Genomic DNA, 13,383 nt, shown 5'->3' with positions numbered 1-13,383 from the left:
GTCAGTGCAGAGAGGGGGACACAGGAAGTTTTTTTTTTTACAGCTTAGAGAGGGGCAGATTACACAGCACAAGCAAAGTATAACATGCTTTAAGGGAACAGAATCTGTATTTTATTTTTTTTTTTAGGTTAACAAACACTTTAATATCTCAAAATACATTGGTATGCCCATAAATATACTAGGGCTGCGCATCTTCACTGGTCTCACGATTCGATTCGATTATCTGGTCTTCGATTCGATTCCCCGATGCATCACGATGCATCACGATTACCGACGAGCTCCCACTTCCGCTTGGGCCACCTAGGCAGCCCTTCCACCCTGCAATCTTCTGGGACACATCACAGTTCCCAAAAGATTGCCCGGCTATGCAGGACAGCGCAGTGAGACATGCGCACCCGGCTGTGAAGCTGCAAGCTGTCACAGCCGGATGCCCACAGTAGTATTGCCAGCGCTGTGGACAGGCAGGGGAGAGAAGGGAGGGTTTGGGTGGCCACGTCGCTGGATTGTGGGACAGGTGAGTGTCTTTTTATTAAAAGTCAGAAGATACACTTTTTTGTAGCTGCTGACTTCTAATAAACAAAAAATTGACTAGAACTTCTCTTTGAATTAAAAATAACCTCACTCCCTAAAAAGTGCAGTAATCCGGTGCACTACAGGGTACAGAGATTCACACACACACTGCTGCTGTGAGGTCAGAAGGGATAGAATCCACAGCTGACAAACAGCCCTGTGAAGTTCCCTCTACTGTCTCTGTGCTGACCAGTGGCAGCTGGTGCTCAAAATTTTTTGGGGGGGCGCAAACAAACTGAAAAATACTGAACCTCCCCCATCAAATGCAGCCACTGTGCCCGTCAAACGCAGCCCCCTGTGCCCGTCAAACGCAGCCCCCTGTGCCCGTCAAACGCAGCCCCCTGTGCCCAAACGCAGCCCCCTGTGCCCGTCAAACGCAGCCATCACTAACCCCCCCACAATTACTTTCTTTTAATTAATGTTATATTACAATAAATGCTGTGCCCCCGCTGTATGTGCTTTTAAAATACAATGCCAGCTCATACCGAATTTCGCCATAGTAGTACGATCATGTGACTCCCGGCTCGTCCCGTCCAGCCCCTCTCCGCTCTCCTCTCTCCTCTCCCCTCTCACGTGTCTCCTCAGTCCTGACGTCAGCGGGGAATTCTCAGTCCCGCCCGCTGACTATAGTTATCATGTCAGAAGAGAGGCGGGCGGGACTGAGAAATCCCCGCTGACGTCAGGACTCAGGAGACGGAAGAGGAGAGTGGAGAGGGGCGGGACGGGCTGGGAGTCACATGATTGTACTACTACGGCGAAATACGGTATAAAGCGACATTGTTTTATAAAAAGCACATACAGCGGGGGTCACAGCATCTATTGTAATACAACATTTATTAAAATAAAGTCATTTTAAAAATACACTCGGAGCGCTTTCCCGGGAGGGGCGGGGCTAGTAATGACATCACCAGACATCGATTTTCCGGTCCTTATGCATCGATGCCGCATCGGGGACACCCGAATCGCGATGCAACGATTAATTTCAGCACCCCTAAAATATACCTAATACACAATGCCCTAAAGAATTAATTCTCCTTTACATGGTCCATGGATTTTATTTCTTAGGGATCATCCTTACCCGAGACATAAAATATCTCTTTTTGCAAAAACGACATTCCTCTACTACTGATATTAAGAAGAACTATTAAATTATGGAAATCCTATCATATCCTTTTTAGGAAGAATTGCAGCAATAAATATGACTATACTCCCAAAACTATTATACTTGTTTAGATCAATGCCTATTAGAGTAAATAAAATCTACATAACCAACTTTCAAAGAGAAGTCAATACATTTATTTGGGCAGACTCACACCCGCGCTTCTCTAACAGTTCTATATACTTCACAACATAAAGGTGGATTCGACCTCCCAGACTTCTGGCTGTATTTTTTAGCCTCACGTTTTTCCCAAATGGCTCAATGGAATTTCTAATTCAAAGTTCCCCTGGGTTTAAATTTGAATGTAATTCCATTTATCCCTACTCACTATCAGGCATATTATGGTCTAAAAATGTTCCACAAAATAACGTAGCAGATCTGAACCAATTTAGTTCTTCGGTCTTTAGATCTTTGGAGATTATATAATAAGAAATACAATTTGACCTCAAAAACTCCTCCCCAAGCTACATACTTAGGGGACCCAAAATTCCCTCAGGGACTGTATAAATTGGATAACTTTTCCTGGTGGATCAATAATGATTTAATATCTCTACATAAATTAATTGAAAATTCCACATGCACCCCAGTCTCATCCCTAAAAACAAAATACCAAATAACAAATCATGAACACTACAGGTATCAGGCAAATTTTCCAATACTCATTACCAAACAGTCATAGATCCCTCTACATTTTATGAAAGGATATGTTTAAAAAATCTTGCAGGAAGAAGTGTAATTTCAGAAATATACTACAATATTGTGAATGCTGACTCATAAGTGTCATCATAATGGGGGATTTTAATTATCCACACATAGACTGGGTGAAAGCAACCGCGCATTCATTTAAGGGCTCGCCAGTTCCAAAATGTCTTGCAGGATAAATTTCATGGGTCAGATAGTAAACGCACCAACTAGAAACAAAGCGTTACTAGACCTACTGATTACCAACAATACAGACCTGATCACGGATGTGGAAATAAAGGACAATTTAGGAAATGGCAATCACTGGTTAATTTGTTTCAGTGCTAGAAGATATTGATTGGGATAAAATCTTAGGAACAAAGAACATGGAGGGAAAATGGGTATGCTTTAAGAACATATTAAATAAGGGCATTATCCAGTGCATCCCAATGTGAAATAAATTTAAAAGAGCTAATAAGTCTTGGGTGGCTTATCTCCAACGTAAAAATGCATATAAAAGCAAAGGAGAAGCCCTTCAGAAAATACAAGGCTGAGGGATCATCAGCATTCCAACTTTACAAAGAATGCAACAAGAAATGTAAGGGTGCAATCAGGGCGTCTAAGATAGAACACGAAAGGCACATAGCAGAGGAGAGTAAGAAAGATCCCAAGAAATTCTTAAAGTACATAAATAGTAAGAAAGGGAGGTCAGATCATATTGGTCCCATAAAGAATGATGAAGGGAATCTGGTTACTAAGGATGGAGAGATGGCGAAGGTATAAGTCACTGGGACCAGATGGCTTGCTCCCGAGGGTACTTAAAATCAGTCAAGTAATTGCCAGACCATTGTTCCTAATTTTTACGAACAGTCTACTGACTGGAATGGTACGAGCTGATTGGAGAAAAGCCAATGTAACACCAATATATAAAAAAGGGCCTAGATACATCCCTGGGAATTACAGACCAGTTAGCCTAACCACAATTGTATGCAAGCTCTTGAAGGGGATAAGGGACTATATACAGGATTTTGGCAATGACAACTGTATCATTAGCAGTAATCAGCATGGATTCATGAAGAATTGTTCTTGCCAAACCAATCTATTAACCTTCTATGAGAAGGTGAGCTGCCATCTAGATAAAGGAAGACCCGTAGACGTGGTGTATCCGGATTTTGCAAAAGCATTTGATACAGTTCCCCCTAAACGTTTACTGTACAAAGTAAGGTCAGTTGGCATCGACCATAGGGTGAGTACATAGTTTGAAAACTGGCTACAGGGGTGAGTTTAGAGGGTAGTAATAAATGGGGAGTACTCGGAATGGACAGGGGTGGAAAGTGGGGTCCCCCAGGGTTCTCTTCTGGGACCAATCCTATTTAGTTTATTCATAAATGACCTGGAGGATAGGCTGAACAGTTCAATCTCTGTAATTATGGACGATACTAAGCTAAGCAGGGCTATAACATCTTCGCAGGATGAGGTAACCTTGCAAGAAGTTCTGAACATATTAATGGGGTAGGCAACTACATGGCAAATGAGTTTTAATGTGGAAAAATGTAAAATAATGCTTATGGGTGGTAAAAATATGATGGCAATCTACTCACTGAGGGGAGAACCTCTGGGGGAATCTAGGATGGTAAAGGACCTGGGGGTCCTCGTAGATGACATGCTCAGCAAAGGCATGCAATGCCAAGCTGCTGCAAACAGAATATTGGCATGCATTAAAAAGGGGATTAACTCCAGAGATAAAATGACAATATTCCCACTCTACAAGACTCTGGACCTAGAGTATGCTGTCCAGTTCTGGGCACCAGTCCTTAGGAAGGATGTGCTGTAACTGGAGAGAGTCCAGAGAAGGGCAACAAAACTAATAAAGGGTCTCGAGGACATTGGTTATGAGGAAAGGTTACGAGCACTGAACTTGTTCTCTCTGGAGAAGAGACGCTTGAGAGGGGATATGATTTCAATGTACAAATACCGTACTGGTGTCCCCACAATAGGGATAAAACTTTAATGCATAAGGGAATTTAAGAAGACACGCGGTCATTCACTAAAATTAGAAGAAAAGTGGTTTAACCTTAAACTGCATAGAGGGTTTTTTACTGTAAGAGTAGATGGTATTATATGCCCACCAAATTGCATGCCATTTTTCCAACGGTTCCCTCAGCGTGTTTCTGACGCTGTCCATCCCCAGGCTCCTTTTCCCACATTTTCTGGGATTGTAATAAAATGTCACATATTTGGATCCTACTAGAAAATTTAGCTTCTACCATTTCTAACACATGCATTAATCTTTCCCTAAATAATTGTTTATTATTTACATCCATTCCTAGTATTTCCACACCACACACAAGACTTATCCAGGCGATAAGTGTAGCAATTCACTGGCAAATTGCTTTCCAGCGGAACTCTTTTTCCTATTGCCCAGTTGAAGGCAAGGGTGAATATAATCAGTCTTTTGGAAAAAATATTCCACACATTATACAATTCCACACAATTCTTTGACAAAATATGGGATCCATGGTTTAACCCCTTCCCACCAAGCGTACGCAGATGTGTGTACTCGGCTTTTTGGGGTTATACCGGGATAATACCCGCAGCTGCAGGCAATATCCTGGTACTGTTTTTTAGAGCCAGCGATCGGCTATCCAGTTATGCGGGAGGGGATGTCTCCCCCCCTCCCCCCCCTTCCGCCGCCTACAATTCCATCCCCCGATCCCTCCATAAAGAGTACCTGTCGCCACCTATTACTGTCACAAGGGATGTTTACATTCCTTGTGACAGCAATAAAAGTGATCAAAAAACTTATTTTTTTTTAAAACACAATTTATAAATATAAAATAAATAAGAAAACAAAAATGTTTAAAGCGCCCACGTCCCTGTGAGCTCACGCAGCAAAGAAAACGCATACGGAAGTCGCGCCCGCATATGTAAACGGTGTTCAAATCACACATGTGAGGTATCGCCGCGATCGCAAGAGCAATAATTCTAGCACTAGACCTCCTCTGTAACTCTAACCTGGTAACCGTAAAAAAAATTTTAAGCGTCGCCTATGGAGATTTTTAAGTACAGTAGTTTGTCGCCATTCCACGAGTGTGTGCAATTATAAAGAGTGACATGTTTGGTATCTATTTACTCGGCGTAACATCCTCTTTCACATTATACAAAAAAATTGGGGTAACTTTTACCGTTTGTTTTTTTAAATTCATTCATCAGTGTCCCTTTTCCCAAAAAGTTGCGTTTTAAAACACCGCTGCACAAATACCGTGTGACATAAAATTTTGCAATAATCGCCATTTTATTCTCTAGATTAGCTACACCTGATTTAGTCATTTTTAGGAGGGGGTGATCCTATTTCTCAGTGACTGATTTTTTTTTTTTCTTTTCTTTTCTTATTTCACTTGGATGTTGCACCGAGTAAACACAGTTGGATAAAACCAAAAATGGTCTGTCTTCTCCATTTCAGGCTGCAAAGCAACATGATGATTATTTTAAAGGGGATGGTTCTTTTCTATACCCACTGTGTGTGTGTGTGATTAAGATATATAGATATATATCTATAAATCAATCTATCAATGTGTGTGTATATATTTTAAGGGTGCGCTACTTCACTGGTCTCACGATTCGATTACAATTATCCTTTTCAATGTTTCGATTCCGCAATGCATCACGATTAATGCCCATGGTTTTTATCCAAAAATTACAGCAGTTACATGAACTCTTTCATTTGCTCTTAGCACAATATCCTATTTGGGTAGGGAAATTCTCATAACCATCCCAAAAGAGGATTACAAGTTATAAACGTTCAGTTCATTACAGAGAACAATGGGGCATTCCTTACATTTAGAGGGAAAACCTTGCCGTAAGAGCTGTGAAAATGTGGAATAGACTGACTCTCTCACAAACTAATTCTGGGCTGCTCAATAGATTGTTTTACCAAAGACCTGAAATGCATTCCTTTCCTAAATGCTGGTGGGGGGGTGGGGAGTGGGGATCAGGCAGAAGGATGGTGGTGGAGGTGGGATGGGATCAGGGGCAGAGAGATGGAGAGATGGTGGAATGGATGGGATTAGGGGCAGAGGGATAGATGGGATAAGGGGGGTGGGATGGGATCAGGGGCAGAAGGATGGTGGGATAGATGAGATCAGGGCCAGAGGGATGGTGGTGGGGTGGGATCAGGGGCATAGGGATGGTGGGATGGATGGGATAAGGGGCATAGGGATGGTGGGATGGATGGGATCAGGGGCAGAGGGATGGCTGGGGTTGGGGCAGAAGGATGGTGGGATGGCTGGGATCAGGGGCAGAGGGATGGATGGGATTGGGGCGGAGGGGTGGGATGGGATCAGTGACACTGGTACTTACCACCTCTGTCAGTGGGTTTCCCCTCCTCCATGCTCAGTTTGTCTCTGCCTCTCTTCTCCCTTCTGGTGCCTACAGTGATGCCTCTCCTGACGTGGGGTCTCCTCAAGCTCTTCCCCCTTCAGTGTTCATCTCGCTGCATACTGCAGTGGGCAGGGAAGGGGAGGGATCTTTATCCACCAGGCAGGCTCTGCCTCTTTGTTTCTCCAGGAGAGGCAGAGCACTGCACGGAGCGCCGGATGGCGTCATCGATTCGGCCGACTCAGATGTAGAATCGCGATGCATCGATGCTGCAATTTTTATATTCAACACCCCTAATAAAAAAATATTTGTGTACAGCTTTTTACTAAAGGCAGAGAAGGTTCTGCACGCCTTATTTTTAGGGCCTCTATGGCTGCTTTGAAACCTCCCGATTTGTTCCATTTCTAGGCAGAGGTGTGTACAGCTCATAAATTCACCAAGAAGGTAGTTTGTTTTAAAGGAAGAGCTCTTGTATTTCTCCAGCCCTTCCATAATGTCTTACCTTATTGTAACAGTAATAGTTCATCTGCTTACAGGAGGAAATTCACCTTTATGCCTCGTAGAGTTAGTTTGGTGCTGAGGATCGTTGCCAGTTCATTGATGTCTATATTAAAGAGAGTTGGATTGCAGCCCTATCTCACTTCATGAAGTATTTCAGTCTTTTCATATTCAGCTTTACACTGCAGCTGTTCTCTGTATATGAGCTCTTTGTTTTCCTCCTATTCTACTCTTCGGTAGTTTAATGCAGTAGTAAGATGCTTTGCTGAGCATTTATTAAAATTGTCAAAAGGTTCTATATCATGGATGCTCAACCTGTGGCCCTCCAGCTGTTGCAGAACAAGTCCCAGGAGGCATTGCAAGTTGCTGACAGTTATACGCATGACTCCCAAATGCAGAGGCATGATGGGACTTGTAGTTCCCTTAACAGCTGGAGGGCCACAGGTTGAGCACCCATGTCATATATATGGTCATTTTAAAGCAACCATTTGCATTTCTGGTACAGATGTCTCAAATGGCACACTTGGTGTAAACTCGTGTGTCTGATTTTGACTGCCAGCTGTTATTGTAGTGTTCCATCTAGAGTTTATCTATGGAAGAGGTGAATTGCTGTTTATCTCAGGTCATACTTTGTTTACTTGAATAACAGATGTTTGGATGCTTTTCTTTTGTGGATTGTTGTGTTCTCTAGAATCAACTTTGCTGGAAAAGCTTTAGTTTACACACAGTGAAGAGCTATTCAACTAATCCTCTGAAACCTTTACATAAAAAAAAAAAAAATAAAAAAAATACTTGCTGCATTTAGTTTTGCTAAACACGGCAGTAAATATTTCAGATTTGAAGTATTACTGATGTGTCTGTTGTACCATATACGTTAAAAGTATCCTATTCTCTTTATATTTTTTCCTTTTGTGTGAATAACCTGGTCATTCTGCCAGCTCCCCTGCTTTCCTATTTCAAGCCAACCTCGCTAGGCATGGAAGCATATCCTTCCCAACTTGGTCAGTTATTTGGTTGTACTGGGAGCACAGCCTGCCTGTCCTCCAATGACCAAGACTTGTGCCGACCCCCACAGCTCTTTACTGGGAAAGATCAGTTTATTGCATATACATATATATATATATATATATATATATATATATATATATATATATATATATATATATATATTTATATTTACACCCCTCACATTTTGTAAATCTTTTGTTATCTTTTCATGTGACAACACTGAAAAAATGACACTTTGCTGCCCCCTCAAAATAATACAACACACAGCCATCCATGTCTAAACCGCTGGCAACAAAAGTGAGTACACCCCGAAGTGGCCACAAAGTGTCAATATTTTGTGTGGCCACCATTATTTTCCAGCGCTGCCTTAACTCCCTTGGGCATGGAGTTCCCCAGAGCTTCACAGATTGTCACTGGAGTCCTCTTCCACTCCTCCATGACAACATCACAGAGCTGGTGGATGTTAGAGACCTTGCACTCCTCCACCTTCCGTTTGAGAATGCCCCACAGATGCTCAATAGGGTTTAGGTCTGGAGACCTGCTTGGCCAGTCCATCACCTTTACCCTCAGCTGTTTTAGCAAGGCAGTGGTCGACTTGGAGGTGTGTTTGGGGTCGTTATGTTGGAATACTGCCCTGCGGCCCAGGCTGCAAGTGGAGGGGGATCATGCTCTATTTCAGTATGTCACAGTACATGTTCGCATTTATGGTTCCTTCAATGAACTGTAGCTCCCCAGTGCCAACAGCACTCATGCAGCCCCAGACCATGACACTCCCACCACCATGCTTGACTGTAGGCAAGACACACTTGTCTTTGTACTTCTCACCTGGTTGCCGCCACACACGCTTGACACCATCTGAACCAAATTAGTTTATCTTGGTCTAATCAGACCACAGGACATGGTTCCAGTAATCCATATCCTTAGTCTGTTTGTCTTCAGCAAACTGTTTGCAGGCTTTCTTGTGCATCATCTTTAAAAGAGGCTTCCTTCTGGGATGACAGCCATGCGGACCAATTTGATGCAGTGTGCGGCGTATGGTCCAAGCACTGACAGGCTGACCCCTTCAACCTCTACAGCAATCGCACGTCTATTTCCCAAAGTCAACCTCTGGATATGATGCTGACCATGTGCACTCAACTTCTTTGGTCAACCATGGCGAGGCCTGTTCTGAGTGGAACCTCTCCTGTTAAACCACTGTATGGTCTTGGCCACCCTGCTGCAGCTGAGTTTCAGGGTCTTTGCAATATTCTTTTAGCCTAGGCCATCTGTATGTAGAGCAACAATTCTTTTCCATGAGTTCTTTGCCATGAGGTGCCATGTTGAACTTCCAGTGACCAGTATGAGAGAGTGAGAGCGATAACACCAAATTTAACACACCTGCTCCCCATTCACACCTGAGACCTTGTAACACTAACTAGTCACATGACACCAGGGAGAGAAAATGGCTAATTGTGCCCAATGTGCACATTTTCACTTAGGGGTGTACTCACTTTTGTTACCAACGATTTAGACATTAATGACTGTGTGTTGAGTTATTTTGAGGGGACAGCAAATTTACACTGTTATACAAGCTGTACACTCACTACTTTACATTGTAGCAAAGTGTAATTTCTTCAGTGTTACATGAAAAGATATAATGAAATATTTACAAAAAATGTGAGGGGTGTACTCACTTTTGTGAGATACTGTGTGTGTGTGTGTGTGTGTGTGTGTGTGTGTGTGTGTGTGTGTGTGTGTGTGTGTATATAATATACAGTGGATATAAAAAGTCTATTCACCCCTGTTAAAATGTCATGTTTCTGTGATGTAAAAAAAAGAGACAAAGATGATTAATTTCAGAACTTTTCCAACCTTTTTTAGTGTGATTTTTAAACTGTTTACTGTATAAACTCGAATATAAGCCGAGGCACCTAATTTTACCACAAAAAAACTGGGAAAACGTATTGACTTGAGTAGAAGTCTAGGGTGGGAAATGCAGCAGCTACTGGGTAAACCATGCCCATCTGCAGCCTCACTATGCCCATCTGCAGCTGTACCTTTCATAACTAAAACAGCGGGTGTCTCCCGCTGTGTCATGCAGTCTGTTCGGCGGCCGTCCACTGTAACAAAGCCCCGCCTCCTCCTTGTCCATGTTAGACGGAACACTGATTCAGTTTACTAGCATTGTATCAGTGTTATGTCTATCACGGACGAGGAGGAGGCGGGGCTTTATAGTGGACGGCTGCCGAACAGACTGCATGACACAGCGGGAGACGCCCGCTGTTTTAGTTATGAAAGCTACGGCTGCAGATAGGCACAGTGAGGCTGCACTCTCGAGACCCTCACTTGAGTATAAGCCGAGGGGGGCTATTTCAGCATAAAAAATGTGCATAAAAATAAAAAACGAATGTGGTTGCATAAGTGTGCACACCCTCTCATAACTGGGGATGCAGTGGTCAGAATTAAGCAATCGCATTCAAACTCATGTTAAATAGGAGTCAGTACTCACCTGCCATCATTTAAAGTGCCTCTGATTAACCTCAAATAAAGTTCAGCTGTTCTACTAGGTCTTTCCTGACATTTTCTTAGACTCATCCTACATCAAAAGCCATGTTCCACAGAGAGCTTCCAAAGCATCAGTGGGATCTCATTGTTAAAAGGTATCAGTCAGGAGAAGGGTACAAAATAATTTCCAAGGCATTAGATGTACAATGGAACACAGTGAAGACAGTCGTCATCAAGTGGAGAAAATATGGCACTACAATTACATTACCAAGAACTGGAGGTTCCTCCAAAATTGATGAAAAGACAAGAAGAAAACTGGTCAGGGAGGCTGCCAAGAGGCCTACAGCAACATTAAAGGAGCTGCAGGAATATCTGCCAAGTACTAGCTGTGTGGTACATGTGACAACAATCTCTCGTATTCTAAATATGTCTGGGTTAAGGGGTAGAGTTGCAAGACAGAAGCCTTTTCTTTCCAAGAAAAACACCCAAGCCCGGCTAAATTTTGCAAAAACAAGTCTCTTAAGTCTCCCAAAAGATGTGGGAAAATGTGTCTGATAAAACCAAGGTTGAACTTTTTGGCCATAATGTCAAAAGATATGTTTGGCGCAAAAACACTGCATATCATCAAAAGAACAGCATACCCACATTGAAGCATGGTAATGGCAGCATCATGCTTTGGGGCTGTTTTTCTTCAGCTGGAACAGGGGCCTTAGTCAAGGCAGAGGGAATTATGAACAGTTTCAATTACCAGTCAATATTGGCACAAAACCTTCAGGCTTCTGCTAGAGCTGAACATGAAGAACAACTTCATCTTTCAGCATAACAGCGACCCAAAGCGTACATCCAAATCAATAAAGGAATGGCTTCACTTGAAGAAGATTAAAGTTTTGGAATGGCCCAGCCAGAGCCCAGACCTGAGTCTGATTGAAAAATCTGTTGGGGTGATCTGAAGAGGGCTGTGCACAGGAGATGTCCTCGCAATCTGACAGATTTGGAGTGTTTTTGCAAAGAAGAGTGGGCAGATATTGCCAAGTCAAGATGTGCCATGCTGATAGACTCATTTGTAATAAAATCAAAAGGTGCTTCAACAAAGTATTAGTTTAAGGGTGTGCACACTTATGCAACCATATTTTTTCATTTTATTTTTACTTCCCTTTACCTAAAAGATTTCAGTTTGTTTTTCAACTGAGTCTTACAGTTTATAGGTCACATTAAAGGTGGAAAAAGTTCTGCAATGATTTATCCTTTGTCTCATTTTTTTTTTTTACATCTCGGAAGCCTGACATTTTAACAGGTGTGTGTACACTTTTTATGTCCACTGTGTGTATATGTGCGTGCGTGTGGATATATATATACACACCTCTATACACACACATATATATATATATATATATATACGTATACACTATATTACCATAAGTATTGAGGCCTGCCTTAACATGCACATAAACTTTAATGGCATACCAGTCTTAGTCTGTAGGATTTAATATTGAGTTGGCCCACCCTTTGCAGCCATAACAGCTTCAACTCTTCTGGGAAGGCTGTCCACAAGGTTTAGGAGTGTGTCTATGGGGATGTTTGACCATTCTTCCAGAAGCGCATTTGTGAGGTCAGGCACTGATGTGGACAAGAAGGCCCAAAGGTGTTCTATCGGATTGAGGTCAGGACTCTTCGCAGGTCAGTCAAATTCCTGCACCCCAAACTTGCTCATCCATGTCTTTTATTGACCTTGCTTTTGTGCACTGGCTCAAATCCATTTGGTGGAGGGGGGATTATGGTGTGGGGTTGTTTTTCTGGGGTTGGGCTTGGCCCCTTGGTTCCAATGAAGGGAACTCCTTAAGGCGTCAGCATACCAAGACAATTTCGTGCTCCCAACTTTGTGGGAACAGTTTAGGGATGGCCCCTTCCTGTTCCAACATGACTGCACATCAGTGCACAAGGCAAGGTCCACAAAGACATGGATGAGTGAGTTTGGGGTGAAGGAAAGTGACTGGCCTGCACAGAGTCCTAACCTCAACCCAGTAGAACAATTTTGGGATGAATTCAACATACACTGCGAGCTAGGCCTTCTTGTCCAACATCGGTGTCTGACCTCACAAATGCGTCTCTGGAAGATTGATCAAACGTTCCCATAGACACACTCCTAAACCTTGTGGACAGCCTTCCCAGAAGAGTTGAAGCTGTTATAGCTGCAAAGGGTGGGCCAACTCAATATTGAACCCTACGGACGAAGACTGGGATGCCAATAAAGTTCATGTGTGTGTAAAGGCAGGCGTCCCAATGCTTTTGTCAATATAGTGTATATCGCTAAAGGGAGAGTGGCACAGGCGTGTCTTGAGCACTGAACACACAGTGAAGATTTTCTTTAGAAAAATTACAAGTGCGTCTTTCTAAGCACCTCGCCCTGCGGAAGATGAGCTTGTGCCTCGTTGAAATCTTCACTGAGTGTTCGCCTCTCAAGACCCGTGAGTTCCGCTCTCTCCTTTGGTTTATAAGTACTAGACTCTGCTGCGCACACTGAGGTTTTGCCTTGCAGTTCTATTTTTAACTGAATGTGGGTTCTTTTACAAGGTGAGGGTTCACGTAAATGTTAACAAATCTCTGAA

At 42.8% G+C, this 13,383-nt stretch overlaps 1 protein-coding gene across 6 annotated transcripts in view; it reads left to right on the top strand.

Annotated features, from left to right (window-relative positions):
• LOC141127179 (cyclin-dependent kinase 8-like) overlaps positions 1-13,383 on the top strand; it is a 314,815-nt gene that overhangs the window by 239,631 nt on the left and 61,801 nt on the right. The window lies entirely within an intron of this gene.

The sequence above is a fragment of the Aquarana catesbeiana genome, linkage group LG02 (genome assembly GCF_042186555.1).
Source record: "Aquarana catesbeiana isolate 2022-GZ linkage group LG02, ASM4218655v1, whole genome shotgun sequence".
NCBI lineage: Eukaryota > Metazoa > Chordata > Amphibia > Anura > Ranidae > Aquarana > Aquarana catesbeiana.
This window is presented reverse-complemented; position numbering and strand designations above follow the sequence as displayed.